The sequence below is a fragment of the Dermacentor andersoni genome, chromosome 9 (assembly GCF_023375885.2).
Source record: "Dermacentor andersoni chromosome 9, qqDerAnde1_hic_scaffold, whole genome shotgun sequence".
Taxonomy (NCBI): Eukaryota; Metazoa; Arthropoda; class Arachnida; order Ixodida; family Ixodidae; genus Dermacentor; species Dermacentor andersoni.
Window position 1 is genome coordinate 67374187 of NC_092822.1, and position 25956 is coordinate 67400142.

The 25956-nt window shown below is 47.8% G+C and overlaps 1 protein-coding gene and 1 long non-coding RNA gene across 3 annotated transcripts in view; one reads left to right on the forward strand and one right to left on the reverse strand.

Annotated features, from left to right (window-relative positions):
• The window catches only part of LOC126528197 (uncharacterized), a 113963-nt gene that overhangs the window by 65609 nt on the left and 22398 nt on the right, over window positions 1-25956 (forward strand). The gene's annotated exons all lie outside the window — the stretch shown is intronic.
• On the reverse strand, window positions 2484-6733 carry LOC126528198 (uncharacterized). 2 transcript variants are annotated; one of them, XR_008611827.2, is made up of 3 exons: window positions 6530-6724; window positions 3905-4237; window positions 2484-2578 (listed from the first exon to the last, which is right to left on the reverse strand). It is a non-coding gene; the product is annotated as an uncharacterized lncRNA (long non-coding RNA). The 2 variants fall into 2 exon arrangements; XR_011890150.1 differs by having other exon boundaries at window positions 2484-4237; window positions 6530-6733.

A 25956-nucleotide genomic window follows, 5' to 3' on the forward strand; every position in this document is an offset into this window, starting at 1 on the left:
TTGTGTGAGTAGTGCTATTCGCCTCTTGAGCTTGCGATTTAATCTTTGCCTTTTCCAACGCTTCAGCAGGCTACGCCGGGCTTCCCACATGTGGAGCAAGCGAGCGTCGATGCTTGGAGTGGTGGTGGATGTTTCAAGCATTTTGGTGTGCGCCTTCACATCCTGGTGAAGCTGAGTAATCCAGTCCTTAATTGACTGAAGCTGTTGGTTCTGTTCGTTCGCAGCTCTTTCTTCTCTTATCTCCCGCAGCTTGGTCCAATCCGTGAGGCGAGCCGTGCCTATCCTGGCTTTGTATTCGAGCCCATGGAGAGTGGTGGCTAGCAGCGCGTGGTCGCTGCCTATGTACTCCTCCAGATTGGTCCAGCAAGCTTGGGGGATATTTCTGGTGAGGGTTAAGTCGGGGTTCGTGTCTCTTTGAACACTTGTGCCGAGCCTCGTTCTATTCCTTGGATCGTTGACGAGCGTGAGATCCATGTCCTCAATTATTTTGTGAAGCATGTTTCCCCTGTGAGTACTTCGCCGCCGCGAAGTACTCACATTGCGCATGTGCGAGTTCTATTCCCCCCAGCACCAGAAAATTCCTTAGTTATTTCTTTCTCATTTAGGAGCTACAACCTTGGGGTACATGCCCAGTGATCCAAGTTGGGGTCAAAGAGGTTTACTCAAGAATGGCATTTACCCACTGGCACATACCCATTGACCCAAGTTAGAGGAAAAGAGGTTCATTGGTGAGGGGCACCTACCTAGTGAACATACCTAGTGATCCCAGTTGGCGTCAAACAGGTTCTTTGAATAGCCACACATTCTAGCGACCCGAATTGGCGTCAAAGAGATTACTTGGAGAGTGGTCCATACCCAGTGTCAAATACCCATCGGCACAAGTTGGCACAACGACTGGTTTCGAACTCCTTAGCACAGCAGCCCAATGCCTTACCCATTAGAACTATAACTTAACTATAGTCAACCAATTTGGCGGAAAAACGGCTAGAGGCACAAATAGACAGACAGCCAGGCAGACCCCAGAAAGCGCCTAATGTATCCTAAGAATGCTAATCGCATTGAAACGTCCCTCGAAGCTTCCCTGTAGCGGGTACTTCGGAGCTTTCACTCCACGTCCTTCTGTTGTTGACGCACTGTCTGTCCCTCCCTCGCTGTAATGGTCCCAGAAACATCGGTGTCCCATATCAGGGTAGAGTGTATAAGCGCGACTGGACGAGGACGAAGAAAGAAACAGATACACAGACAACCGCTGTGTCTGTGTATCTGTTTCTTTCTTCGTCCTCGTCCAGTCGCGCTTATACACTCTACCATGGATTCTAACCAACTAGCCCGCCAACGTGTTTTAACCATATCACGGCCTCCCTGTAGCGATAACGCACCACAGTACGTGTAAGAGCAAATACTGCTAAACGTCACAAGCCGCTGGGTGAATCGGTCTCTGAGAAACATCGCCAGGATGCAGAAGTTAAACGACTTCCTTTTCAAGATCCAGCGCCCCTGCAAGGAGAATAATCTCCCATGGACGTAATATAGCAAGACTTGACGTAGTAAGACGACTTTGTGGTGGGAGGCATCATACCTTTGCTCCGTATCACCGCATATTTTACAGCAGAATGCTGAAACCGACGTTACCCGTTTACTCTACCCCTTAAAGCAGTGTTTCTCCTGGATTACTATGTGACCGAGAATATGGGTAGAGCTTACTTCTGTTTCTCAGAGTATTAGTATGGCATGGACATGTGCTATCTCTATCTGCATCTGCGGAGACATTTACGAACGTTTATTGGTTTTTTATGGTGTCAACAGGAACCCACTCGCAAGCATGGTTGTGTCGAGTAAGTGACAAACAGCAATACCACCCTCACAAGACTCTCTAAAACCACCACCCTGCGTCCAATGAGTTTACACAAGCACAAATACATTAGGGATACAACGTACAGATAGTAAGCGAAGTTTCTGAGAGGCAAAGGATAGGCGGGTCATTAATTTTTAATCAGCCCTCATTGCTTTTAATGCGAGGCTTTTTTTTTGTCCGTTTGGATGTTGGGCGGCTTTTGATCTTGCGGTCGATGGCTGGACTGAGTTACTGCAGACGCTGTATTTCTGAGTTCCTGGGTTGCTGTGTTACCGTCAAGGCAACAGTTAAACCGAAGCTTTTTGTGGGGCTTCCATCGGTTCTAGATGGCATGGTCGCTCGTGAGATGGCATGGTCGATCGGACTACAGAGAGGAGGGCACGGGCAATGAGGGGAAGATAGAGGGCAGCGCTGCGAGGAGGAAAGCGGGAGGAAATGTAGTGACGTGCGACGACTGATGGGCACATGCGATAACATCGTGGTGAGAGGTGACGGCTCGACACGATTTGACACGATGTTTCGGGTAAGATAAGTGAGAGCGCTTGCATAGTGAATGACCTTCAAAGAATTCATGGAACTTGGAAAGATCCTCTGTAGCAGCCACTCAAAGATTCCACAACTTCTTGGCTTCGTTTACTCGTTTTATTAAGCTATAGAGCTTTTACTATTTACAGACGACTCCGAGTCTTCGAACTTCTACAGTCGTCGAGCATTCAGAGTGCGCTGCAACAGAAACAAATGTAGTTGCTCAATTGGATAGAAGCATACACTACCCCCCACCTCTTTTTTTTTTTTAATCAGTACGCAGCAATGTAATGGCGATATCGCGGCCAAGTGTGAAATCGCATTTAGCTTTATTGTACGTACAAACGAGGGACCATTGAGGCAACCACAAAACAAGGATGTGTCCTCTCGGTGCTAACACATCCCGTCCTGTTTATCCCTTCAATAACTGTAATTATCATTCGTAAATGTTAATTCTTAAGTACATGGCAGTTTTGCTTCTTCGTGAGGTCTGTCAGTGTGCTTATATACTTCTACTCTGTCCCGAATGAAGTCACTTGATGTTGGTGCATAGACGTGTCCGTTCGCATCATCGGTTTCTTTTTATTTCGCTCGAAAGTTAAGGCCAATTTGGTATATGTGGCCAAGCGTCCGCGGGTATGAAGAAAGCATGGCTGTTGTGTCAACAAAAACGGCATCCCGTTTGCATTGAGGACAGGTGAGCTCGGTAAATAAGTTAGTAGAGTAGGCACTCGGTGATTCCTACTTATGGGCCGTATAAGTAACATACAAGCTTAAATAACGCATTTGTTTCAAAACAGCAAGATTGCAAGACATGGACCTAATGTGGTAACAATAAGGTATCGACATCTTTCCTCTATCGTATATTACGCTTTGTTTGCGTAAGGGTATCATTACAGATTCAGGGCGTCTCACTATGCTGGGCTGTGGTCAGAATGTAATTTGTCACACCAAAGGATATGGGATCAATGAAGTGCCTAGCCCGTTGATACAGCAAAGCAGTTTTATGAGAAGCCTCCATATCGAAATCTATACGAAAGAGCGAATAGTATTCGTTGCATTATGCACTTCATTATAACAATCATGACCTGCACAGCTCCCAGATGAAGCAAGATAATTGCACTGATATTAAGCAAACGTTACTTTAAAGTTGCTCACAGAAGGAAACTCGTGCGTTGTTTCTGTGCACTTCGCTTTGAGTACGCTTGCGCATGTATAGGAAGCAGCTGCGCTGCGTGGCAAAATACGGCTAAGAAAAAGAGACAAACAGTTACAGTGCACAAACAAAGATTCTCGTACAATATCTTTTTTTTTTTTGTCAACATCAATCGTGACTAAAGATGCTCATGGTAATGGACTAAGGAGCAGGCAACACATAAGGAAACAAGGATTCAGAGCCGCACAGACATTCTACTCAGACCTGATCCCATTGCAAAATACACACCGCCTCGAAACCCGCCCACTGCGGCAGAAAATGTGTGACGCTCGTCAGCTGTTGCGTTACGGCACTGACTTGAAACGCACCGGTTTTCACCACCATCCGTAACCACCATAGCCACCGTAACCGCCGTAGCCGCCGTACGAGGGCCACCCGTATCCGTAGCCGTATCCATAGGAAGGCCACCCATAGCCGTGTCCGTAACCATGGCCGTAACCGTGGCCATACCCGTGACCATAGTGTCCGCCTTGGTATCCGCCGTAGTGTCCGTGGTGGTGATGCAGACCGGCCAGCCCGAGAAGGCCGAGCCCTCCAATGCCACCCAAACCGGCATGACTCAGCGCTGCCAGAGCCAGAAGCTTCTTGGTCTTGAACGCTACGCTGCTCGCAACCAGCAACAGCAAAAGTCCGGGCAGCGTCTATGGTAGTCCGATAAAAACAAAATCGAGAAAATATATATCCTGCGGGATAAAAACTACACAGCGAGTTCATTATACAGACTCAACAACACAACATTCAATGTATTGCAGTAAGTATTAGGCCAAGCTGGACAGAGTATCCCACTAACATGTATTCTTGAAGTGCTTCTTTGCGGGCTAGCTCGTGAAACATAGCTATCAGAAGCGCGCAAATTCACGCGCACCCAGAGAAGGATGGACAAGACGAGCATCATTACCAACTGTTTTAGTAGGTTTTCGTCGTCAATACATTGCACACAATGCCTCCAAGACATGCGCAGAATTGCGATACAATAGGTGAAAACATGAAAAGAAACAGATATATGGGTTTTAGGTTTCATGTCGCAAGTTGCATAGTGATACATACTGCACAATACCACACTATACGTATCCATATACCGGTCAGAAAGTGGCGAGTAGGAATTCGTGACTTGAAACTAAAAAGAAAGAAAAGCACTGTTTTCGCTTTTTATTTATTACATGTCTTGCGACTCTGCCCATGCTCTAAAGGTATTGGGTGCAATATATAGGCGACCATTGAAGGCCTACTAAAGCAGTTGGTAGTGTTGCTCATCTTGTCTGACCTGTTTGTGTGTGTGCGTAAAATTGTGCGCCTTTCTTCTACCAGCTGATAGATGAATTGATCAACAGTTGTCGAATGAGAGATACGTCACTGATGCCAACGTTTCGACAAGGAGACCCGCCTTCGTCGGGGCACTGATGCGGGCAAGTCTCCTTGTCGAAACGCTGGCACCAGCGACAGATATATCGTGCGACAACCGTTGATTCGGATAAGTATTGTATCTGAGCTTAGCGTAATGTAAAGCCAAGAAACATGGATAAGAAATAACGAAGTGTAGTTACGTCCAGCTTTAAAATGTATAACACAGTACTAGCTTATCGTGCGCATGTTTGTACTGCTTTCTTTTTCTGGTTTCTCTTTCAAAATGTTCAATACATCTCAATACCTGTCTCTCACGGAGAAGATATTCCTCGAGCAGACGCACGTCTCATAAGATTAATTCGTGTTTCTTATGTAATTCACAAGCAAACTGAGATAATTTCGACCTGGCGTTACATATGATCTTGTTTCGCATTGTCAAGTTCCTCTTTGTACAAGCGATTTGTTTTTCTCCTGGTGCACACTTATTTCGCATGGATTTATCTGCAAGATTTGGCTCATGCCTTTGCTCCGCTTTATTTGCTTTGTCGTTGGCCCAACATTCGCATTTTCCTTTTAGCGACCTTCACACGACCACGTGTACCATGCCCAGTACGTAAATCTACATTTCTCATCAGCAGCAGCGGTTCCCCTGCAGACACCAGCGTGATTGTACAGGGTCAGGAAGGAAGACACAATCTCTCCCACGCTCTTCATTGCGTGCTTACAAGAAGTGTTCGTGCTCTTAAACTGTGAAAGGTCAGGTGTGAGGATCGACGGGCAACATCTCAGCAACCTGCGGCTCGCAAATGAAATGTCCTGTTCACCAACGCTGTAGATGACATGCAACGAGTTGTCTGGGGCCTTAACCGACAAGGTGTATGGGTAAGTCTAAGAATTGACGAGCAGAAGACTGGGATAATGTTCAATAACTTCGCAAGGAAACGAATACTCGTGATTGGCACCGAGCCTCTGGAATCTGTGGAGAATTGCTTTTATATAGGCCTATTGGTGATAGGGGACCCAGATCATAAAAGAAAATCTACTGAATAAGAAAAAATTATGACAGAAATCATGTTACGATGAGTGTCAACGATAATGCGCATAGAAACCAAGCCTGAATTTGAAGCATTGAATACGAAAGCAAGGTTTAGCGTCGCGCTGAAGACGTCTCAGAATGGCGGCCTCATGAGCAGCGTACCGGCTGTCGCACCTGTGCAGGCATCGCACCTCGACGGTTCGCGAGGTAAGAGCCGAATGAACATTGTCGACGTCGGTCAGGGTCTACGGCAAGGACTGCATAAATTTAGCGCTTGACGTTCACCGCAGTGTGGAATGCACGCAGCTTCTCCGCAGGAACCCGAACGCATGCTGTGCGTACAACCTTCGTGCCAGCAGGGGAAGCCAAAAAATACTGTCCTGGCTAACAAAAAAAGAATCGCTTTGCCATTACTACCGGCTCACTCACGGCAATAAGCTAACGCTGACCAATAAGAATTGTCGACTTTGCGTTGACGGCCAATAAAAAAAAAAAATGCTAGCTATACATGCGAACTAAAGAAACGCTTGCAAAGATTCAGCTGCCCACTCACCGGAATAAGCTTCATGATACAGGTGACTCCACGTCTGGCTCGCCGTGGTCCTTATATGGTTCCCGTACCGGCGCGGAGGTCCTCACGCCTCAGGCACTGAACTGCCGTCTGTCCGACTCGAGAAGCTGAGAAATGCGAACGACGCTCCCACAGCCCCTCGGTTCGGAAAGTTTTTTTTTCTCTCCCCTCCGCTACGAATAACGAACGAATCGGGGCCGATGGCGACAAGCAATGTCCGCAGGTGGGGCCTCGATGATTTTCGGCCAAGCTCAGCCTTTAGTTTTCTTTGTTTCTTTCTCTTTCTCTCTCTCTCTTGTTCTAGCAGTGGAACCTATGAAAGCGTTCCAAACCAACGAAGCTGGCGAGGTGGCGGCAGCCAACGCTTAATTCCGGGGAGAAAGGGAGCAGAGGCACAAATATACACGCGCATGCACAGACGACAATATGAGCGCGAACATGTTGCGGTACAGCACGCGGGCGTGCTTGAGGTTTTTGCGTGCCTTCGGTGACCACCGATGCGAGTTTTCTTTTTTTTTTTCTTCCTGCCACCGCCGTAGCAGGGTGGAAACAGAAATGGGTGAGCAGGTAAATGTTCTCGTCCGTATGTGCGCGCCCCTTTGTGTTCGTGCGTACGAATGCGCATTTATACTCTGCCGTTGTTCGTTTTGCATTAGGCGTGGCTTTACTTTTCTTTCTCTCTCTCTCACTTTCCGCTTCATGCGGAACCAAGTCATTTATCTTTCGCCCTCACGCTGGCACGTCGCTGTTCTCCGGAGGGCAAGCACCCGTCCGCTTGTTGCCGAGTGGAAAGGAGGACCGGCCAAGCGAGAGTGGAGAAAGAGTTGATCTTTTCATTCTCATTGCGGAATTGTCCATTCCGGCTTCGAACGGTCTCATCTGGGTCATGAGTAATTCGGCACTCTGAAAAGGCCCTAAATATGTTCCTTCGTTTCCACGGGCTGCGCTGTCTATACTCGCGGGCAACTTTCGGTGACAACGAAGGGAAAGCTACGGAGGCGAAGCGCGCACAAGTGAGAGCGCGTCTGAAAAGAGTCCCGTGTTTTCATCCGCGTTAGATTAAGCTGGGGAGAGAAAACATAAACACCTCATTACCAACAGTTAAATAAGATAGAACACGCCACTGATTGTAAAAGGTTCCTTATTTTGCGGCTTTTCTCCTCCGCGTCTGGGCAAACGCGAAACCGTCACATGTGGAAGCTGCGTCGCTTCAGCGTCTGTTCCGAGCCACCAAAAGCACTGTCAAACGCTGGCGGACTACTTTGTAACGTAACGCATGCGCAACAGCTCTGTGCCCGTAGCTTTACCTTAAAAAATTAAATTATGGGGTTTTACGTGCCAAAACCACTTTCTGATCATGAGGCACGCCGTAGTGGAGGACTCCGGAAATTTCGACCACCGGGGGTTCTTTAACGTGCACCTAAATCTAAGTACACGGGTGTTTTCGCATTTCGCCTGCATCGAAATGCGGCCGCCATGGCCGGGATTCGATCCCGCGACCTCGTGCTCAGCAGCCCAACACCATAGCCACTGAGCAACTACGGCGGGTGTAGCTTTCCCTTCGTTGTCAGAGAAAGTTGTCCGCGACTATATGGTACTAGGGAGGACGAAGCTTTGGAAGCTTTCAAAATGTGTTGTTGGAATGCCGAAGTATCAATGTAGAGGTACAACCTAGAGGAGCTCAACATAAGCACTGATTGATTGTGAGCCTACGCTTACGACGCGAGTCGTGTCCACTTCTAATGATGCGTGGCCATAATTGTTGCTCAAGTTTTTTTGGGAGTGCTAACAACCATTATTTTAAAGCGATGCAAAAAACAGAGAACTTGCTGCACCTCCAAACTATTTCCTCTTTCGCGCACGATTGTAAACATTCTTTTCTAAACACCACAGATAAACTACATCTGCAAGTTAGGGTTGCACCTACTCAAAATTTAAGGAAAAAAATGCGTTAGACGGTCACCTGCGTATTACTTTGACAGAGAAGCTGTTTGTCTTACTGTGGAAGTGCGCGGCAATGTTATAAGGCAGTTTGTACGGCGTACTGCGAGCTTTGTATAAAAGTGAATGGAGTGTATTGTAGGGGTAATACGCAAACAAATATTGGAGTGCGTGGGCCAATCGGGGGCTAAATGAAAAATTGCTAAGCTCCCGGTTTATGGCTGTTTAGAACAAAATAGAATAATCTCGCCACATTCGCGATTCTACCAGAGCGCTGCTAATCACTCATATTAGGAATGGACTTCTTAAGGGAATACGGTGCCGTCGCCAGCATACGCGACCGCATGGAAACATTTTCCTTCGATAAAGGCACGACCCGTGGCACAGTTCCCCAACGCCGAGCCTTACGTGTTATCGACGAGGATGTGTACATACCGCCGCTATCGTGCAGACTTGCTTCCCTCAGTTGCGGCGCACAGTATAACGAAGACAGCGCTTGTCTTCGTCGTCCTTTTTTGTCCCTCGTCTATGTATGCGCTGTAAGTGACGATTGATAGCATGAAATACCAAGTAGCCCGTACCCAAACCTTGCTGCAGTAGCGGAACCTGTAACTGTCCTTCTATTCCGCCAAGGTGTTGCCATCGCCCGTGGCATCGTCAGCTTAGTCGATGGGCATGCGGGGGTGCTCTTGACAAATTTCACAAACGAACATCGGCACATCAGTAAAGGCACCGATGTCGCCAACCTAGATGAAATCGACCTCGCCCTAGACTGTTTTGCCATGAAAGAAGAAGGCAAGGTTCGTACAACATGTTCGCCCGCTGTTGACGTTGGTCCAGGCCTAACGCCAACAGAATGACACCATGTTATGGAGCTGCTAGAAGAGTTTAAGGACTGCTTCTCATCTACGTCGCAAGTAGGACAAACGACGCTGACAAAGCACCGAATAATCACGGAAGAGGCAGCAAAACCCATTAGACAGAACCCATATCGTGTGGCCCAGAAAGAACGCGAGGCAATACAGAAGCAGGTCGAGAAGATGCTACAGGACGATGTAATCCAGCCTACAAAGAGCCCTTGGGCATCAGCTGTGGTGCTTGTAAAAAAGGAAGATGGTACGTTGAAGTTCTGCATTTATTATCGCAAGCTGAATCACGTTACAAAGAAAGATGTTAATCCAATGCCCTGGATCTATGACTCTTTGGACAGGCTACGGCGTGCGCGTAACTTCTCCTCTATGGACCTTGAAAGTGGATACTGGCAAATAGAGGTGGATGAGCGCAATTGAGAGAAGACTGCTTTTGTGACGCCTGATGGGCTTTACGAATTTAAGGTTCTGCCTTTCGGCTTATGCTAGGCCCCAGACACTTCTCAAAGGCTCGTGGACACTGTCTTATTTGGTCTAAAGTGTAAGACTTGCCTGGTGTGCTTCGATGACGTGGCTGCCTTTTCTGTCACTTTTGAAAAACATCTATAACAGCTGCTGTCAATTCTTCAAGCCATACGGTCCGCGGCGCTTACACTAACATCAGAAAAATGTAACTTTGGGCTTGAAGAACTTCAGTAGTCATGTAGTCAGTCAAGACGATGTTAGGCCTGACCCGGATAAAATTGCAGCAGTCGCAAAGTTCCCAAGGCCTACGGATAAGTCAGTCAATCAGACGCTTCCTGGGTCTCTGCGCCTGCTACCGGCGATTTATCGCGGATTTTGCGCACCTACGCTCTCCACACCCCCGCCTCACAAGAGAAGACGTTGCGTTTGTAAAGGGAAGAGGAGTAAGAAGCGGCATTCAATGATTTAGGCAGCATCTGCAAACTCCGCCTGCGCTCGCTCACTTTGACGAGGATGCATCAACTGCGATCCACACAGATGCAAGTAACGTGGGCCTTGGCGCGGTTCTCCTTCAGTGGCAAGACGGTGCTGAGAGAGTAGTTGCCTATGCGAGCAGAACATTGTCACGTGCAGAGTCCAACTACTCGACCACGGAGAAGGAATGTCTGGCTTTCGTTGGGCAGTCGCGAAGTTTCTCCCGTACTTATACGGCCACGCTTTTCACGTCGTAAGCGACCACTATTCCCTTTGTTGGTTGACCAATATGAAAGATCCTTCTGGACGTTTGGCACGCTGGAGCTTACGGCTTCAAGAATACGACATGACAATAGTCTACAAGTCGAGAAGGCAGCACTTAGATGCCGACTGCCTCTCGAGATCACCGATTGAACCGCCGAGCGTCGACGAGGATCAATACGCAGGTTTGTTAGATGTTGTTGATGCGGCCGACATCTCTCGGCAACAGAAAGACGACGGGGTGTGAGCTAGAAATGTGTAGAGATTATTTTAAAGCCAGTGGCGAACATACGCATGTTACAGGAAATGGAGAGCGGTAAGTCGTTTGTGTCTATAGACAAGGAAGTAAAATGGCCCAAGAATTATACCTCGGGAGGGGGGGGGGGGGGGGGGGGGCGCCTGGCGTATCCAAAAAGGGGATTAGAAGTCAGGTTATTATGAAGAACGACTGAGAATGACCAGTTAGAAATTATTTTATCCATCTGAATGTGTTAGTATGTGTTAGTATGTGTTAGTTGTGTCACCAAATGACAAAAATGTTAAACGCCATGCGATCAAAGCAAACACGCCTCCCTGTACGCACTGCGTCATATATAGCCACGGCGTATCTTTGGAACGCTAAACTCTTTCGTTAGTCACTTCGAAATGTATTGATTGTGTACAAACGGTGCGCTTATAGCAAGCTATTCACTCATGCCAAGCTAACTGGCTGTCTCTCGTATCTCGAAAGAACGGTGCTTTGTTAAGAATCCGATAAACCGTGATCGAACCAGGCTAGAAGCCTGCGCCACAAAACATATCTGTTTCACAATTGTGCCACACCACATATCGTGTGGCTCCGAAGTATACCTCCACGCACTTGCAAATCAGTATGTCCGCACTCTTGGTCGGCACAGCTTCTGCGACTTCAACGTTATACTTTCGCTGAGCTTATCCTTGACGCACCACCTGACGATTCACGCGTACTACATTACGCTCTGCTCCATTTCACCCTGCTTTTCAGCTTTCTTTACGCGCAAACCTCGCGTGTGTCCCAGTTCTTCGCAACCGAGTAATCAGTGTGCCACTGGGATGATGGCCAGGTTAGGCGAATTAGGACATAGAGCCTGTAAACCGAGACAGTACGCTGGGCCGGCGATGGGGATAACCGGAACAGTTCCTCGCGATATATGCGCTGAGAGACACTGGCAACAAGCACGCGGATAGGGTTGTGCGTAAGGCTGAAAGGAAGAAAAACAACGGGCTTCTCGTGGTCATGTCGAGTTGTAAACAACCTACCCACAAGACACAGACTGCTCCTTTGGTAACAATCTCACAAGCAAATGAGGGCGTCCGGCCACCCGCAATATGCAAACTCACGCGAATTGTCTGAGTCTACATGTCAGCGAGCCTTTCTTACCTGGCTTCGCGGCCGTACTGCGACGCCGCTGGAGCGGCACTTGACACGGAAATCGAGATACCCGCTCCATCCGCGGGGTCTCTGCTTAACTCTCTCGGACATCTGAAACTGCTTCGCGGAGAAGCAAGGGCAAAGACGAAGGGGGCGACATTTCTTTGTTGCCTCGTGGACTGCATGCGCTCCCACGCGCGTGGTTGACCGCAAGTTGCGCAGCAGAGATCGCATTGCGTAAACGTCTTGAACTTAAGAATGCACCGCGACCGCGATTCGAGAATGAAAGCGATATAGGTCGGTAGATGTGAACGCAGTAATGGGAACCTCCTGAACGCGTGGCGCACGCATTGCCGCTGTAGGTTGGGTCCCGAGCAGGGGGTCAGTCGTCATCTATATTCCGGTAGTGCGCTATCAAAAAAAAAAAAAAAAAAAAACAATAATCAGGTGTCTCTCGTCGGTGTTCGCCGGCTTTCGCTAGAGGGCCGTGGCGGAAGTTGCGGCGAAAAGACAATGCACGCACACGGAAAGTCGACGGACCCTGTCGTCCCGTGCCACTGAATTCGTAATGATGCGCTTACTGGGGCGCAAAAGTATTTGCATTTTGCGTAACAACGCGCACACAATCTCTCTCTAACTCTCTCTCTCTCCCTCGATATATACATAGCGAGAGAGAGAAAGAGAAGGGACATGCACTGCAGGTTTGCTTTGGATAGGTAGAAGAGGCTATTTATGTCTTTTTCTCGGGAGTAAAACGTGCCGGTGCTCCTGACCATTCAGTTGAAATACTATAAACGCACTAATGAAGGACACACACAACGACGCGCACGGCAGGGAGGAGGGTATTCTCTCAGTGTCCACCGAGTGCACATGTCCATTTCGTCTGCTACTGAAGTACTGATCCGCTGGGGCGCATGTCTTCTCCCGACGCGTACTTCAGCCCAGCCAATCAGAACTTCAACAGCAGACGAAATGAACGTGCCCACTAGGTGCACACTTACAGAGTAACCCCTCCCCCCCAACCCCCTCCAAGATCGGTCATATAGCCTTCATCAGTGTATTGAGTACGCGTCGTCACCGAAAGCAGCGCATCAAAAGGCAGTGAGTGCACTGGAACGGTCCTTAGAAAAGACAGAGAGAAAAAGAAAGAAAGTGGCTTACTTCATTTGTATTGACTTCGCAGCAACATATGTCACTGTGCATTTCTCCTTCGTGTGCCGGCAGGAAACAGTTAAGTTGTGACGTTTAGCATTTGGAAACAACGCGGTATGTTATGATGGACACCAGTGCAGGGCTCCGGATTTATTTTACAAAGTTGGAGTTCTTTAACCCATTGCACGGTACACGAGTTTTTGCATCCTGACCCCCGCCCCCTCCCCCTCCCCTCAACGTGCGGCAGCCTCATTCGGAACAGAACCCGCAACGTCGTATTCAGCAGCTCTACGCCAAAGCCACTTCGCTACCGCGGAAGGTATGCGTCAAACGTGATGTGCCACTCCAACATCCGCTGACTGTTTCTAGCGTAACTTATCGAAGTAACTTTTAAGCCACCAGCTTTTCTTTTTTTTCAAGTTGTCAACTCGCGACGCATGGGAGCTGCAGTGTACTGCCGCCATGACGCCACAATTGACCAGAAATTCAGTACGGGGTACGCTGAAGACCGGAATCTTGCGTGCAATTGCGCTATGCGCAGCATACATTGGAAGAAATCCTGCAATGGTGCATGATTTCACAGTTGGCACACAACCTCGTGGCAGGAAACCACCGTATAACATGTATTTACTATCACGGCGGGAAAAGAAACGAAAAAAAGATTCCAGAAAAAAAATTCAGCGCCATTCCACTCTGTGAAGGTAGATGACCAGTGAAGTTCTGTATAGTTATGGCTATATTGGCTCGATATATGGTAATTACTATATTGATTGAACGCAACTGCTTATAACGTCGCCAGGCGATGTTGACGTCACAGTAAATAGGCGCACGCTTTGGACTTAGCTATAGCGATTTCTTGGTCTACGTGAACCTCTTCTACGCACGCAGAAAAAACGGAAACCTAGGCATATACAGCTTCGCTGTAAAGGGAAATCACATTTGCCCGCTAATTGCTTGAAATCACGATACATCATCATGTTCATGGCACAGCCATGTCCAAAAGGCGCTCCAGCCACAAAATGTAGTTCGAACTGAACGCCCCTGACAGTTTGCACCGTTCTCATCTCACGCGTTGAGGCAGGGTAGAGTATTACGTTGATCACAACATTTTTGATAATCGCGCCTCCCAGAGACCCGAGTGCCATGCTGTTAACGTGGCTTTCCTTGGTTTGGCCAGATTTGGCTACGAAACGACAAAATAATCTACGTGAACGCACCATCGATTGGCTCCGCAGTGGAGCAACGGCAGTCATATGTATACAGGAGGCTCTATATACGGCAGCGTTTGGCCTTCCATAGCCTTAAAGAGGGTTGCAAACACTTGAACAACTGGCGTTTCCTTTGAGCGGCTCTGTGCAAATTGCGGGGTGACACCGGGGTTGTGTATTGTGGACATTGCCACATTCCACCATAAAGTCCAATCCGTCCTCTTGTCGACTCTGACTTTCTTAGAGAAGTGTTACGGCGGAAATTGACAATGTCCAAAACAGCCACCGCGGTAGAGGTTCTGATAAATCTCCCTAAATCTGGAAGTCCCGGAAGAACTTGCACCGCCACACACATACACACGCGCGCACACACGTACCCGCACACGCAGGACGAGGAGGCCTCAGTTAGTCGGCATCAATGTGCCCGGCTTGATCACCCATCGCACGCACAAAGCGCCAAATATTCAAGTGTGAGGAAGAAGACAGCTCAGCATAAATGAACCGTTTCAAATGGCGATTCCTAGAAGGATGCGCCTTTCCTCTTGTGTACAAACTACTTTCTTGTCAGCACTTCCTACCCTCAGAGTGTAGGTGCGCTGACGTTGTTTGTTGTAGCTTACATCTATTGATGTGCTCATCATGTGGATGAGCATGCGGAAAACTAGGCCACCGAAGGACCGGCTATCCTAATTATCAAAAAATAAACTCCATCAACTATAGGGGATGCATGAAAATAAAGAAAGGGAATGAAGTAGGAACATCAGGAAGCTATTGTTGCGGTGCGCGCTGTTATCGAGGAAATGCACCAAGAAAGTTAAATGACCCCGGCTGAGTCGTTCACGATAACATCACTGACTGGTGACGAAGTGAAGGCTTCCCCAACTGGGTGACAATCTCAGCACTGCACCCTAGCACCGCTGGAGGTGGGTACAAAGATACAAATATGAAAAATGACAGGAAGATGAGAACGAGGTGATTCACTGACGCACGTATGCAGGCGTCTTTTCAGACGAACTTGCCGTTGCAATCTTGACTCGTCACTGAATGCAAGTGTTGTTCAAGGGTGACATGAGGGATGATACTTTACACATTCTTCTGAGTTGTTTTTTGCATTATATTTTACATTGACTCCTAACCGTCTCAAAGCGTTTATGCCCCCGGCTTACATGAATATTAACATCAATTTGATCTAGGTCCTTGCGACGTCACTTTGTGTCGGCAAACATTGCGTCGTCAGAATGTGTCTCGAATGCTGAGAGATTACATCAAATCTAGGATGCAGCGTTAACATTCCAACCGTTCACACAACGTTGCATCTTTATTTCGGTCTTTAAGCAAAAGAAAATCGGTTTTTAAGATAACGAACACGAGTTTATGGTTAGTTTGCGCACGTACATGGAGATGCAGTCATAGTTATCAGTGTTGTTTCAAGAAAACATGTTTTTCATCTTCGCAACCTACCAGTCGGTAAAGATAAGCGACTTGAAAAAGCGATTGTGTCCCTGAGGCCTCTTCTGCTTTCGGAAGAACACGTAGCACTGTGGGCGAGAATAAAATTATACAATAACGTGCATTCATGCGTCCGTATCCACGCGTCGTATGCACGGGTGCACATGCATCTGCAAACGAGCGAGCTCGTAAACCTTATCAGCGGGCTAGTGCACGTGACGTATTTGATCTGTACACTTTGATCACCGGAAGCATTTTCATCGCCTTTCGTGACATCTTAAAACACCTTCATCGTTTTTGCGCCAGAATACGTGCGTATTCGTGCGGCGATGCGATAAAGCAAAGCATCGCGGGCCAAGGCGCAGCGTGCTCGTGTAAGTCTAGCGGCTGTGAGCAACGTCGGCAACAGTCAGCGTCAAATGCTGCCTTCAGCTTCCGTAAAGAACAAAAAAAGAAGTTCTTGCAATGCAGGAAGGGGGTGCAGAGCAAATAAGACGAGAAACGAGTATGCGCGTTCCCGGCAGGCAAGAAAGTCGGGAGTAAGTCCTCACCCTTCCCCCTACCGCTTCACCAATGCCCACAAACTTGCGGTGTGCGTATACTGGAGCGGAACAACCCCCCCCCCCCCCCTCCGTTCGAGAACTTTTGCTGATTTCTAAGCAGCAGAGGCGGTGGGCGTCGTCTGCTTGGCGATTCGAACGAGCGACCGGGGGACGACCCGGAACCCGCCAGGGTGCATACTTGGCGCGGGTGAGTCGTCGCGCTCTGGCAACCGTGCGTGCGCGCACGCACACACACAGCCTTGCGGTCGCTTGCGCACACGCGACCGGAAGACGAAAACGAGCGTCAGCAGAGGCCAAGCTGCGCGCACAGACGATCGAAGAGCAGCCAGGATTGGTTGTTACATTGTTCGAAATCGCTTTATTACGACACTGAAAGGCGAAAGCGAGAGGAGGATAATGACTTGAAGGAAGAGAAAAGGATTTAAAAGTGCGTAACTCCACTGCCACGAACTGGTGGAGTTTATAAATTAGAGTAAACCTTGTAATGAGCCAAATAAATATGTACGATCCACTGCTTAAAGTGGAGAGTGACAACCAGAGACAGTCGACGGAGAAATTGTTGTCCCAGAATTATTCGACGTGTTAAAGGGGTCAGTCTGGTGACCTTAAATCATCATCGTCATCAGCCTATTTTTATGTTCACTGTAGGACCAAGGCCTCTCCCAGTGATCTGCAATTCCCCTGTCTTGCGTTAGCTGATTCGAACTTGCACCTGCAAATGTCCTGATTTCCTAATCACTCCACCTAACTTTCTGCCGTCCTCGACTGCGCTTCCCTTCCCTGGGCACCAATTCTGGAACTCTAATGGTCCACTGATTTTCTGCCCTACGCATTATATGGCCAGCCCAGCTCCATTTTGTTGCTCTTAATGTCAATTAGAATATTGGCTGTCCCCGTTTGCTCTCCGATTCACATCGCTCTCTTCGTGCCTCTTAACGCTGCGCCCAACTTTTTTCGTTCCATCGCCATTAGCATAGTCCCTAATTTGTTCTCGAGCTTCTTTTTAACCTCCAAGTTTCTGCCCCATGTGTTATCAACGGTAGAGTGCAGTGATTGTAGACTTTTCGATTATAGTGATTGGCTACCAGTCAGTATTTGGTAATGCCTGCCGTGTGCACTCCACTCCATTTTTATTCTTCTGTACGTTTCCTTCTCGTGGTCAGGGTCGCCTGTGAGTAATTGACTAGGATAAATGTACTCCTGTACAGACTCTAGAGGCTGACTGGCGATTACGAATCTTAAGTCGACCACAGCTAATACGACGATGGCAAAAACACAAACTACAGTGACAACAACTAATAGCTTTGTAAGGAAGCTTAGCTTACAAGAGCAAGAGCAGTTAAAAAAGCGCTGCGCAGCGCATTTCCTTTTTTCTTCTTTTTTTTCTTTTTTGAAGCATTTGAGTGTTCAGGCACCGCCGCTAGTGTCGCGCGAAACAGCAGTCAAGATATTTGCCTAGCCACAAGCTCCCTCCTGCGCACAGCAAAAGTCCCTGTTTTCTCTGAGCACAGATTATCCGTTATCTCGCAGTACACCTTTGTAACGCTACAAGAATGCTGCGAAACGACTAGTCGGAAATCCTATTCGTTAAAGCATATCACAGGTTATTGAAATATCTGTGCAGCTACGTGACTTGCATCATGATATAGCTTCTCAAACTGTGTTGACGGACTTTTACTTTCTCCAGTGTTTTATCTAGCTTTTACGAGTCCAGAAATCTTTGAGTCCCGTCTTGAAATTCCTTCCTACAGAATTGCTGCGTGCGTCATTGCAGATTTTAATAGAAGTGGTCTGCCAGCCGACACCGTGGGACCAGTCACCTGTGACATTACAATGCGCCGTCCGAACTGCGCGGCGCTAAGTCTTCAGTGAAATTAAGAAAGCTTGCGTTAGGAAAAGTTACTTTTCGTTACAGCCAAAATAAATACGTATTGCTCGGTTTGGACGCTTGAAATATTTATATGTTTCTGGTAAGGTAGTAATCTAATTGCACTCAAGGGTGCAATTAGATTAGTAGGTTTGCACTTTCCAATGGAACATTTAGTGGAGCTAAGATAATTTTCTTCGTCGTCGTATTGCAAACTGCTGAGTCCTTGTGATACTTGCTGCTTAATTAATGCGGTTGAATGACACGAAGCTCCAACAACGACTGCGTATGTAGGGCAAACTGCCTTGGCAATTGCCAGTTCCTCATTTAGTTGATTGAACGTTAAATTCTGGGGTTTTACGCGCCAAAACCACGATGTCGTCATGAGGCGCGCTGTAGTAAGGAACTCCGGATGAATTTTGAACACCTGGGAATATTCACGTGCACCCAATGAACGGCACACACACTTTTTTTTGCATTTCATCCCCACCGTAATGCGCCCGCCATAACTTCGTTATAGGCAGCGCTACGCATAGCTAAGCAACCGCGGCGGGTCTAATTTAGTTGGGTTACTATGTTCAGTCAATATTGAGTTTAGTGCCATAAAATGAAAAGTGGCGACCAGTTATGCAACGTACTGCATCTAGTTTTGTTACTTGCACTGAAAACTTGAACATTCAGTGTTTGGAGAGAAAAATGATTGAGAACATTGCCGCACGAAGGAAGAAGTTATGCCGGCTGCATATAACATGACAATATTACACGAAACATAGAGAGAGAGAGAGAGAGAGAGAGAGAGAGAGAGAGATTTACTTACACAGAGACATAGAGGTCGGCCAATATTACAAAATAATGGTATATAATTTTGATATCATCATCATCATCATCATCAGCCTGGTTACGCCCACTGCAGGGCAAAGGTCTCTCACATACTTCTCCAACTACCCCGGTCATGTACTAATTGTCGTCATGTTGTCCCTGCAAACTTCTTAATCTCATCCCCCCATCTGACTTTCTGCCGCCCTCTGCTACGCTTCCCTTCCCTTGGAATCCCGTCCGTAACCCTTAATGACCATCGGTTATCTTCCCTCCTCATTACGTGTCCGGCCCATGCCCATTTCGTTTTCTTGATTTCGACTAAGATATCATTAACTCGCGTTTGTTCCCTCACCCAATCTGCTCTTTTCTTATCCCTTAACGTTACACCTATCATTCTCCTTTCCATAGCTCGTTGCGTCGTCCTCAATTTAAGTAGAACCCTTTTCGTAAGCCTCCAGGTTTCTGGCCCGTACGTGAGTACTGGTAAGACACAGCTGTTATATACTTTTCTCTTGAGGGATAATGGCAACCTGCTGTTCATGATCTGATCACGGTTGCTATAAAAACAATGAGAAATTGTGGCCATGATGTGAGCATATAAAAGTGGTGCCGAAAGTAGTGCCAAAAGTAGTCGCAAGGGTGACTCCTTTCCTAACTAGATGTAAGTCTCAACGTCAACGGTAGGAGTCAAAGGTACACGAGTATGTGTTCCGCATGGTGCAGGATCCGTCGTCTCAATGTCAACCACGCTTCGTTTCGCCTAACTCCTTTCTTTGCACAAACTGAAATGCGATGCAGATCGTAACCAGCTCGTGTAATTTAATGGCCCGTATGCGTCGCAGCGGAGCACGCGGGCGTGTCTGCGCGTGCGTGAGCGTGGCACGTCTGCGCTTATGTTGGCGTCCCGGCGTTCCTGCGCATGCGTGACGGTTTTGTGCGCGTGTGGGCCCACTCGCGGGGGCGGGTCTGAGGAGGAGGCTGGGGCCCTTAGCCTTGGGCCTACTGCGCTGGTGGACCCTGTGGAAGAGTACACGACCTGGTTTAGACGCAATGCGACTTGCTTCCTTTTGAAAGACCAACTCGGCCATGTCACTTCCCGCACTAAAAACAAAACAACAACGTTCTTTTTCTTCGCTAGCCCTTTTCCGCACGAAAAAAACAAGCAAACATACGAAGTTCAAGTTGCACGTTCGCGCATTGCACTCCTGCGATTGCGGACGTCTAACTTGACAGGTTGGTGATAAATGAAGGGCCTTCCTTTCGAAGGCAACGGTGTGCGACACCGTCAGGAAGCGCGAGCAGCGTGTGTCCAGTGTTACACTCGGCGCGGCGTACGCTGAAAACCGTGGACGCCGTACGCTTAGTGGTTTCTCCATGGGCGCTGTACTTTGCGGCCGACGTAAGGAAACGCCATGTGTTCCACGCCGTCGAAATAGCGCGGAGTATCACAGAAGGCGCACCTTTATTCACTTAGAGGCTCCGTATATAGCACTCGGTTTTGGAAGCCACGAGCTCTGGGGCCACACAACGAGAAGTATGCAAATTTCTTTTCCTCTACAACACCGGGAATCTTTGTCAATATCAGCCTGCACAGGGATTTTTTCCGAGCATGAACGCACTGGTTTTACATTGCAAGATATTAGCTCAATCACGCTAGTTCACGTTCTCCGTGTAAGAGTACAGTTGCTTGTAGCTATATATAGTTTTTCACCGGATTATCGATGTTACCGATCTTTCGCACAGCGCAAGATGCGCCTGTCGTGCAGTCACGTCTCTTGCTTACGCGCCTTCTGGACGTGCTATGGCCCTAAGAATGCGGTCATGATGACGTCAATACAAATCATTTATATGTGGCGATATGCTGCATAGATAACACAATTCGCTCAAGACTGGTTGTCTTAAATCATTGGGTTTTACGTGCCAACACCACGATCTAATTATGAGGCACGCCGTAGTGGGGGACTCCGCAATAATTTTGATCACCCGGGATTTTTTAACGTGCACCGTAATCTAAGTACACGGGTGTTTTCGCGTTTCGTCTCCATCGAAATGCGGCCGCCATGGCCATGGTTCGACCCCGCGACCTCGTGCTTAGTAGCCCAACACCATAGCCACTAAGCAACCACGGCGGACATTAGTCGTCTTGTGAAAGGGAAAGCAGAAACATTCTAAAGAGCAGCCTGGAAGTGCTGGAACTTTAATGTACAGAATGTTATGCACCAGTCATAAGCACAGACATTGAGCAGGTCTACACACCCAACTTGCCCTATAATGCGTGCACAATGCTTCAAATACTTATATTTTCCGTTTGACGTCCGATTATGAACAAGTCTGTCTTTCCCAAACTATTTCTTGCAGTGATCGCGTGCACCGGGACTGTGAAGAACGAAAATGCGTAAACTTGCGCTTTCCATTGTCAGTGTCACCACCATCAGCTTTAATATCTAAGCCTAGCCATCCTTAGGTTTGCCCAACGTAGAATCTATCACAAGGCAGGAGAATTCTTCCCCCATTCAGAAGCTCACTATATAATTGTGTCACTCATGAAATGCATGATGTTGGGAAATTATATTTGATGTCTCTGCTGGACCATATAGAAGTCCGCCGTAGGTTTTCGTACCATATGCAATCGCGAGAGTTCTTAGCTGGGCTAGTTAATTTTCATTGTGAGCAGCGCAATGATTCGCGAGTGCCCTGCGCGTGCAAAGTCGCCTGCGTTATTCGCCACGTAGTATTGTAATCAGCTTGACACTTTACGCGAGTCCGCAGTTGCCTGCGATTCATTTTCTTATATAATATTGCTATTTTTCATAACTACACAAACTGCACTGACTGACCCTCTTTCTTTTGGCCATAATGAAAATGCCCATGACTGACATTGCAAGGAACCGTGCTTGTAACTCACGGGGTGTAAATCAGATTGTTGCGACTATTTTCCCTCTAACTTTGGTTCTATGCTCGCCAAATAGCAACGATATACCGCACACCAATGACGATTTCATTACCATACTTTCCGAATGTGTAACAAAATGTGCTTGTGCGACACTGGGCCCTGTGTAAGAACGCTAACATCGTGAGTGACGATGTGGCACCTTGACAGGCTGTGTGACAGCGCCCCGCACAGTCTGACATTGTTCGTCCTTCTATTCCTTTGTGGTTTCTGCCCACTCATCTTTCGTAGCCCCTTTCCCCCTCCTTTTCCAGTACAGGGTAGCCAACCTAACATATACTCTGTATAACCTTCGCGTGTGTCCTTTACACTTATCTCTGTCTTCCACTCGATTCGAAAATATCGCCATTTGCATACTATTAGAAAGTTTCCCATTAAAATGCGAATCCAATAGCGAGAACTATTTTGTTCGTATTCCATTACTTCACGTTTTTCTTTTTTTTTTTTTTACACTCGGCAATTTTGTCACCTGCTTTCGTACTTGATGTACAAATAGCTACTCAGGCGCTACTAAGGGCGCAACAGGATGGCACCGCCGTCGCGAGCTCCGGATGAAGATATGACTACAAGTTCTTATCGCGCCTTGAATTTCGTAGTGCCAGTCTGTCGTACTCGCTGGCGCCTGTGGCGGAAAGAGATGCGAAAAGCAACTTACCTTCTGTGGCAGTAGGCAGCGATCTCCTGCTTTCGATAAGTAACGTGCAAAACCACTTCGCCCGCTTCGCCGTGCGAGCGACCCGTCAAAGAGGTCGTAAACACTTTACCTTGGCGGGAACGAGGCGTCAACACTTTCGTAAGCACAGGCTACAAAAATATTTTGATGCAGTATATAGGCTCCAGTTCGACGGTGTTTCACTAGGTTCCATCTTCTCCAGAACGTTCGGCTGCGGCACGCATAATGACCTTGCCCATAGCACTTGGAACCACAAACACAGTATGCGCACGCACCGACAAGGGACTTAAACAGGTAACTGGAAGCGTTGCACACGAATTTGACGCGAAAAAGAGTGGGCCAGACAGTTGCACGTGACAGATTCCGAGCTGACAGCCTTGCGCGCCTGAAGGGGGCAAGCCGGCTGCGCCCAAGCTGAATTGTGACGTTTAGTTTACCGTCCGAACAGGGCGGTATTGCCAGAGTGTCAGTAACTAGATACTAGCAACATGATCTGTCTATCAAGAATAATGCCAAATCGCAGTTGCTGGCACTTTGTCCTTTCTATTCCTGCGAGCCGTTACTATCTAGCATCCGAATTTTGGGCAAGAGCGGAGATATGCTTGCTCGAAAGCTAACGGAAGCGTACCATACCAAGAAGAGAACGCATTGATAAGTGACACCTTGGTATTGTTACGCAGCAAGGAAGAAATATCTTTAGAATTACTACTATACGGTTTTTTTTTTTTCATTGCGTGCTTTTCAAGAAGACACCATGTGACTTCTTGTGTACGGTGCGGACTGCGCAGCTGCTTTGTGTCTATGAATGCTCGCACGTGGCTTGCAATAAAGTTCAGTTGCGAGTTAGCGCCTTTCCCTTGCCTGCCTTACTGTACCATCTAAGGTATGCACTTCTTATTCGACGCTAGAGAATAGTGGCTGCCATTGAAGTCATGGTAGAAAAACAGCTCTAAAAACACGGACAGAAGGAAGAACGCAGGATGGACTGCCAACGATTGCATTCCTGTGCGTGCCCAAATATGTAGCTTGAAAAGGGAGGCGGAATGAGGCAGGGAAGAAAGGGGGTTGGAATACCAGTTACCAGTCGCGCATGAACCGGAAGGCAAAAACTAACATAGACACAATCAGCAGTCAAGTAGATACCTGTATTAATTGTGAGTAAGGACTAGTGAAGGGGAGCTGACGCATAAAGGAACATTGCGCATCATCGTGAAGGTTTCAAAACCTTAGTTTCTTGGAAGTAGCGGCTTGCAGCCGCAATTGGCGTAGCAGATAACGAAATTGCTCCCATTCTTGTTTTTCAACGTTTGAGGTAATAGTTCTGCGGAAACCCGAAAGCTAAAAAAAAAATCAATTATGGGGTTTTACGTGCCAAAACCACTATCTGATTATGAGGCACGCCGTAGTGGGGGCCTCCGGAAATTTAGACCACCTGGGGTTCTTTACCGTGCACTTAAATCTATGTACACGGGTGCTCTAGCATTTCGCCTCCATCAAACCTGCAAGCTGGAGAGAAGAAATTAATAAAGAGAAAATCAGACACCCATCCGTTCGTAGCAACTGCTACAAAGGAAACCCATACGGGTTCCTCGAAAGAAAAGCCTCGCAGTTGAAAAAAATTTGTCCTGGTTCGCGACTCCAACCCGGGACCAGCGTCTTTCCGGGGCAGCCACTGTACCATCTGAGCTAACGAGGTGGCTAGCAGATGGCAGAGCGACGTCGAATTCGTCAACAACTCGAAGCAAAAGGAAGAGTTTGAGGTAATAGTTCGGCGGAAGCCTGCAAAGTGGAGAGAAGTAATTAATAAGGGAAGAATCAGACATCCACCCTTTCGTAGCAATTGCTACAGAGGAAACCCAGACGTGTTCTACGAAAAAAAAAAAAAGCCTCGCAGTTGAAGAAAAATTTGTCCTGGCCCGGGACCACCGCCCGGGACCACCGCCCGGGACCACCGCCCGGGACCACCGCCTCTCCAGGGCAGCCGGAAAGCATTTTTTAACGTTGTACGCATGTTCCCACAAACCGCTCGTTGAGACACCGTCCGGTCTGGCCGATATACGTTCTGCCGCACGTGGTGGGGATCTCGTAGACCCCAGGACAGCGTTCGTCCTGCGTACTTCCTTCTGCCCGTGTTTTTGGCACTGTTTCTCTACCATGTATGCATACCGATGAGCTCGCATTCAGGCCATTGAAGCACTGTTTCTACATATTCCGTAGTGTTGTTGTTATTATATTTTTTAGTGTAGGGTAGAAAAAAGACGTGGACGAGAGAGACGGTCATTCCTGCGGTGCGACTTGCGTTAACGAGCTAGAAGTTCTGTTTAGCGCAATCGTGAGTTTGTGACAATATGCGGGGCCACGAGTTTTGTGGGATAACCAAATTATCACGTACAGACTACATCAAGAAAGAGGGGATTCTTTTGGTAAAGCTAACTTGTCTTTTGTCTCGTTCATTTCAAATACAACGATTGATTGTAATCAACTTCCCTCCGTCCACGTCATTACTATTTCTGAATTTAAAACCGCTATCAATGACTACTGTGCGCTGTAACTCATGTCATAATGTGACTGTATACTTCTTGATATTTAGTCACCATTCCCGCGTGAAACGCGCCTTGGGCATTGAAACGAATACATAAATGAATAATATTTCAAACAAGGTCTCGAAAGCTTACTACCGATAAAGAATATTTAAAATGGGGTATAACAATCAAGAAGAATTGCTGATTATGGTGATCAATGACGGTACAGCTTGTCACCAGCGAGCAAATAAGAAACAGGAAAGAGAACCGATAGAAGGCAAACACTAGGTTGAATGTAGGGCGCTGAACGGGCACCAAGAACACGGTGCGCCAGTGTTCCTGCATTTCGCCCCCTCCATCGGAATGCGCGCGCCCGCGGCGGCGAATCGAACCCTCGACCTCGGGCTCCGCAGCGGGAGGCCATTGTCACGGAGTAACGGCGGAGAGTCCGTTTTCCACCGTTCTCTACTCCCTCCTTACACTTTCACTTCGAGCTCCTACCTGGCCTAATTCTTTCACGGCTCTCTCTTCAGTTTTTTCACTGTCGTGGCACCGTCATGCACGTGCCTATGCTCTGTCCGATTTTCTCTTGCATGCTCAATCTCACATTAATGTTTACATGGTGGGCATAAAATGTAATTTCTCTCCTTTACCCCTCCCGAGGCCCTGTTTACATTCAAGTAGGCTGCGGGCTTCCATCTTGCTCTGTCAACACAGACAGTGGCCACTCGGTGTTTCGAAGTGCAGAAGCGGATAGCGCACGTCCGTGTAATCCGCGCAGCGTGTCCACATCCGCAAAGCGCGCT